Source organism: Felis catus, chromosome B4 (assembly GCF_018350175.1).
Source record: "Felis catus isolate Fca126 chromosome B4, F.catus_Fca126_mat1.0, whole genome shotgun sequence".
NCBI classification, from domain to species: Eukaryota; Metazoa; Chordata; class Mammalia; order Carnivora; family Felidae; genus Felis; species Felis catus.
In genome coordinates this window covers 4,021,516-4,028,091 of record NC_058374.1, presented here as the reverse complement: position 1 = coordinate 4,028,091, position 6,576 = coordinate 4,021,516, and positions in this window count along the sequence as shown.

Sequence of the window (6,576 nt, the reverse complement as noted above, 5' to 3'; positions counted from 1 at the left end):
TGGGGGAAAAATGCAGAAAGCGTATGTTTAACTTACTACATTTTGAGGTCTGAAAAGAATACTTTTTACAGCCCTGTACATAATATTTAACCCACAAAAAAATTTTTTTAATTAATAGAAAATTAGTTTTTTTTAAATGAGAGGACCTTTTGAAACCATATTTGGAAGACACTCCTCCTCCATTTGTGACGGATTCCCTGCTACCTCGCGTCCTAATGGAAGCTAATGACCACGTCTTACCTGTGCAATTCCCCTGACATTGATTAGACTGCCAGGCCCCAGGAAATACTCCGCCACTGTGGCATGAGTGGGTCCTTCAAGTTATAAAAGCATCAGCACGTCTCACAACAATGCAATACACTAGAAACAACAGGAGGCCACAGGACGCCCGACCCCCTGGCCGTGATTCAAGGAGTTCACTGGATCACGAACTGATCTGACCTCCTTTAACAGGCAAGGGCCAGGGTAACAGGAGTGCTGTAGTAACACAAGTGAAACCACCAACAAGGGATGGGGGGAAGGTACAGGCTGTTTTCACTGGGGCAAAGCCCGAGACCCGCCAGGTCCCCCTGGGATGTCGTGATCCCGTGAGCTGCCCACCACCATCGCCCTGGAAAGGTCAGACGGAGTCGGATATGACAGTCCTGGGGCTCAGGGCCGCGTTCTCTCCTCAGCTGCCGGTTCCTGATCCTTGAGGTGTGAGCAAACTAATATCCGTGTGCAAACATGACTGTGTAACCTGGCATTTTTTAAACCCCTGGACAATGCTGTTTTTGTTTGTTTTAATTTGGAACACTGTCATGTTTGAAGATCCCTAAGAGGGCAACAGATAAATGAAGATTTTAGATAAGCACTTTGGACCAGATCACTGGTTTGCGAATTATGTTTTGAGGAAGGAGAGGCCTGGGGAGGTCGGAGTGGTGGTGGTGGGGGGGGGTGGGGGGGGTTCGGGGTTCTGCTTCACCCAACAAGCTGCCCCCTTCAAACTGTCTCTCGCAGGATCGCCTCTGCTGCTCACAAAAAGTAGAAAGCAAAAGCGACCTTCAAAACGGCCAGACAAAAAGTTCCTTCCAGCTTTATACTTCTGTGATTCTCTGGTTACTTTCTCAATAAATAAAGAATTATGAAACAAACCACTCAAACAGTGTTTTTAATCAAAGAGCCTCTTTAAAGTCGAGCTGAGAGTCAGATACGTGTTATATGCATCACATTACACATTATAAACATCAGACACGACTGAACATCCACCGTGTGCCAGAGCACTTCCCGGCGGGGACGAATGAGAGTGATCAACACCCACCTGTTTGCGCCGTGGACACCCACAAGCTGGCGAGAGTCAGGGTCGGGTCTGCGGGCAGGAGGTCGGTGAAATCACAGGGGACCCCGCAGCTCGGGAGGGCTCGGGCTTGTCCATACTCTGCTACTGTGTCCTGAATTCTTAATTATTTTATCTTTGAACTTACGCTTTTAAGTGAGGTCTGATGGGACATTAAAGCATAAACATGAGCAGATGTAGGGTAGGATATGGGGGGGGGGGTGGTTATGCACAAGGGTATTGGTGAGCTCAGCCTGTAGTAAGAAAATACCAGGCATTCATTCCTCGAAGCTCTGGAGGCTGGAGTAGCCAGAACAAGGTCCCCTCGGAGCGCAGACCCGGTGTCTGGTGAGAGCTCTCTTCCTGGTTTCACTGGGTGCGGGGGAGGGAGCTCTCTGCTGTCTCCTCCTATCCTATCAGGGCCCCGCTCTCCCACCTCATTTAACCTAACTCACCCCAAATACAGACACACTGTTGGCTAGGCCTTCAGGATGTGAATTTTGAGGGGACACAGTTCAGTCCATAGAGGTATATTATCCTTGCTCTGTTCTTCATGGTTGAAAGAAGAAAGAAAGAAAGAAAGAAAGAAAGAAAGAAAGAAAGAAAGAAAGAAAGAAAGAAAGAAACAACAACCAGAAGGCAATTGTTAAACTGGTCTGACCACTTCATGGAAGGTAACATGCTCATTCGATTAAATTACATTTTTCAAGTTTCTTCCATAACACAGAAAAGACCTTGGAAACATGATAAAAGGGAAAACTCTAGTATAATGTACACGACATATTGACAACCTGGTAAAGAGAGAGACCTCTGCCTAGAAAAAAAGGTAGCTGGTATATTTGACTACATCTTAGGGGTGATTGTATACATCGATAGAGAACTAACACAGATTGCCGAGGACAGAAGACAGGTAGAGGATCTTTTTTTTTTTTTTTTAATTTTTTTTTTCAACGATTATCCATTTCTTGGGACAGAGAGAGACAGAGCACGAACGGGGGAGGGGCAGAGAGAGAGGGAGACACAGAATCGGAAACAGGCTCCAGGCTCTGAGCCACCAGCCCAGAGCCCGACGTGGGGCCCGAACTCCCGGACCGCGAGATCGTGACCTGGCCGAAGTCAGACGCTTAACCGACTGCGCCACCCAGGCGCCCCCAAGTAGAGGATCTTGAAAGGCAATCGTCCTAAGCACATTGTTGCCCACACAACAAAAATAGGGAAATACAGGTAATGTATTTAAAATTTTTTTTTCAATGTTTATTTATTTTTGGGACAGAGAGAGACAGAGCATGAATGGGGGAGGGGCAGAGAGAGAGGGAGACACAGAATCGGAAACAGGCTCCAGGCTCTGAGCCACCAGCCCAGAGCCCGACGCGGGGCCCGAACTCCCGGACCGCGAGATCGTGACCTGGCCGAAGTCGGATGCTTAACCGACTGCGCCACCCAGGCGCCCCGAGGTAATGTATTTTAAAGCGTGCTTTGGATGCTTGGATGTAATTATAGTGCCCGCTTTGTGGTTGTACCACTGGAACAACAAGGGATTCAAGGGATCCGTTCCGCGGGTGTGGCCACATGAATGACATCTACCGTCTTGTCCATATGATAGGACAAAACCAGTTGGCAGAAGTGGGGAGAAAAACACCCAAAAACCAAACCAAAACAAAACAACAACAACAAAAACAAAGACGAAGACCCAGGGTAAGTAGCTGTGGAATCAGAAAGGCCTCCCCCACCTTTTGCTGGGTGGCCGTGGCCACGTTGTTAAACATCTCTTATCCTTAGGTGACCCACTTGTACACAGTAAGGATATTAGTGCCTAACGGTCTGCGTCGTTTTGACAATTATGTGAGACAGACAACAATAGCACGTGCTATGTACCAAACATTTCATGTGAAAGTGGCACAGCCCTATCTCTCGGAACATGTTTAAGCCATCTAGAAGCGTGCCTGGCATGCGGTAGGTAATCGATAAACCTTGGCCCCCATCTTCTCCCCACAGAGATTTATGCATGAATATATGTCCGCAATCTCACTGATGTGCCCTAATACAAAATCCATTACTTCCCCTATGTGATTATGGCAAACGTCTTGTAGCTGTGCTCTACCTAGAAGAAAATAATTCATCCTTTGTGATTTCAAAGTCATAAACATTACAATGAATCACACTAATGAATATTTAAAAGTTACTCTTATCCAGTGTGGTTTTACTTCGGTAGTGGAAGAAACATCCTCACTCAGGCTGGAGTCTTCCAGAGGGAAGAACCGTTTCATTTTCCCCCCTGAGCCGCTCACTGAAGCCCTCGGCTCTCCTATTCGCTCCGGGGTCTCGTAATCGGGGTGTGCACCTACATGGATACGTGCTCATGGGTGTGAATATCCCTTCACGTATATGCTTATCGGATTCGTGTTTTAATTTGATGTGTCTGTATATCTTTTTAATTTTTTTTTAATGTTTATTTATTTTTGAGACAGAGAGAGACAGAGCGAGAGCAGAGGAGGTGCAGAGAGAGAGAGGGAGACACAGAATCCGAAGCAGGCTCCGGGCTCCCAGCTGTCAGCACACAGCCTGATGCAGGGCTAGAACCCACGAACCGTGAGATCATGATCTGAGCCGAAGTGGGACGTTTAACAGACTGAGCCACCCAGGTGCCCCAAGGTGGGCATTTTATTTGTGCTTTTTTTTTTTTTTTTTTTAACATTTGTTCATTTTTGAGAGACAGAGTGCAAGCAGGGGTGGGGCAGAGAGAGAGGGAGACACAGAATCTGAAGCAGGCTCCAGGGTCTGAGCTGTCAGCACAGAGCCCAATGCGGGGCTCGAACCCATGAACTGAGACATCATGACCTGAGCCAAAGTCAGATGCTTAACCAACCGAGCCATCCAGGGGGCCCTCTGTTTATCTTTTTAAATGCTTAAGATATATTAGAAGATTTCCATCTCCACGACTTACAAAGAAAAAAACAACGTCTTTGGATATTTATGACGGAAAACTTTTTACTGATGGGGGCTGTGTCCCCAAAATGTTTAGAAACCTCTGCTGAGAGTGTTAACATTAGAGTCACAGCCGCCAGTTAGCATTCATATGAGCTGGGTCTAGTTATGTCACCCAACTTGCCACAAACCTGTTTCACAAAAATAGAAGAAAAGAACGTGGTTGGGTTTAAGGGCTGTTTCTGAATTACAGGTAAGCCTTGATTCCTTTGGAATAAGCTATTCCTCCATTAGCGGCCATGAGCTAATTAGCACCACAGCAGGGAGCAGGGACTAAGTGGAAACCGCTGCTGGACCGAAGTCAAATGTCAGACGGTTACCTGCGCTACAGTCCTCAATGCCTCCCATCCTTGCTGTTCATCGAGCAGAGCCTGGAGCCCTCCGACAGAGTTCCAGAAGAGCTGATGGTTGCTTAGCCTCCGTGTTCAAACCATCGCATGACAGGACACCAAATGGACAGGCTACGAAAGCAAAAATAAACAAGTGGGACTACACCAAACCAAGAAGTTTCTTCTGCGGAGCAAAAGAATGACTGAAAAGACAACCTACAGGATGCGAGAAAATATTTGCAAAATTATATGCTGGAGAAGGAAGGCATTGACAGTCAAAGCGTATCAAGAATACTTTTTGAGGTATAGGCTACTGAGTTACAGGTAAGTAACTAAACAAATGACCCTATTAAAAAGCAGTTAAGGGAGCAGAATAGACAATTTTTTTCCCAAAAAAGACAAACGGCCAGGTGGTAAATAAAAATTTGTTCAGCATCCCGCCTCATCACGGAAATGCAAATCAAAACCGCTGCTCGCACTGCCTCTCAAAAATAAATAAATGTTAAAAAAAGTTTTTAATAGAATTTATTGTCAAGTTTGCTATTTATAGCAGCACTAGCAACAGTAGCCAAAGTATGGAAAGAGCCCAAATGTCCATCCGTGATGAATGGATAAAGAAGATGGGGTTCATGTATTCAATGGAATACTACTTGGCAATGAGAAAGCATGAAATCCTGCCATTGGCAGCAACGTGGGTGGAACTGGAAGGTGTTATGCTGGGTGAAACAAGTCAGGCAGAGAAAGACAGATATCATATGTTTTCATTCATATGTGGAATTTGAGAAACTTAACAGAGGACCATGGGGGAGCGGAAGGGGGAAAAATAGTTACAAACAGAGAGGGAGGGAGGCAAATCATAAGAGACTCTTAAACACAGAGAACACACTGAGGGTTGATGGGGGGGACGGGGGAGAGGGGGAAGTGGGAGCTGGGCCCTGAGGAGGGCACTTGTTGGGACGAGCACTGGGTGTTGTATGGAAGCAATGAACCGTGGGAATCTACCCCTAAACCAAGAGCACACCGCACTTACTTTATCAAATCTCTACCCACTTACTCCAATGCCCATGTTAAAATACGACGTCAACCTTTCTATCTACATTTTTCATTACTGAAATGGCAATAGAATTACCTGCTTTTCACTTTTAACTCAGTAAGTGAAAAAGTGCAACGGATATCCTTCATTCGCACACGTGGCCTGGATGAAGCTCCCGTTCCTTCCTCGTGCAGACGGAGGTACACAAGGCAGTAATGCAAGGGTGGCCATGCTGTGTACCAACTACAGATGCCATCCCAGGTGCCCACTGGCCCCAGCAAGCCAAGACGTTTAAAGAACAGTGGAGGGGCGCCTGGGTGGCGCAGTCGGTTGAGCGTCCGACTTCAGCTCAGGTCACGATCTCGCGGTCCGGGAGTTTGAGCCCCGCGTCGGGCTCTGGGCTGATGGCCCGGAGCCTGGAGCCTGTTTCCGATTCTGTGTCTCCCTCTCTCTCTGCCCTTCCCCCGTTCATGCTCTGTCTCTCTCTGTCCCAAAAATAAATAAACGTTGAAAAAAAAAATTTAAAAAAAATAATAAATAAAGAAAGAAAGAAAGAACAGTGGAGTATTTGCAGTGTATTTCACAATCCCAGAAGATCTAAGAAGAAATCTTGCCAAGCATTAGGGACAACTATTTTCGGGGCATATTACCACTTGTGAAGTTTCGGGATGAGTCAAATTTCCATTGTGGTCTTACCCTATTTGCTTTTCTTACTACCGTTGATATTTAGACTTACATGTTGGGAATTTCCTTAGAGGAAAATAAAACTACAGTGATGTTGTATTCTGCGCCGTAGAAGATTTGAATGAGCTGCTGGGAGGGTGGCGCGGGCTATAATCTGAGCAGATATGAGCAAGTGTCACGTCCATTGATAGAAAATGAGCAGATAGGAAAAGCTCTCAAAAAAACAGGAC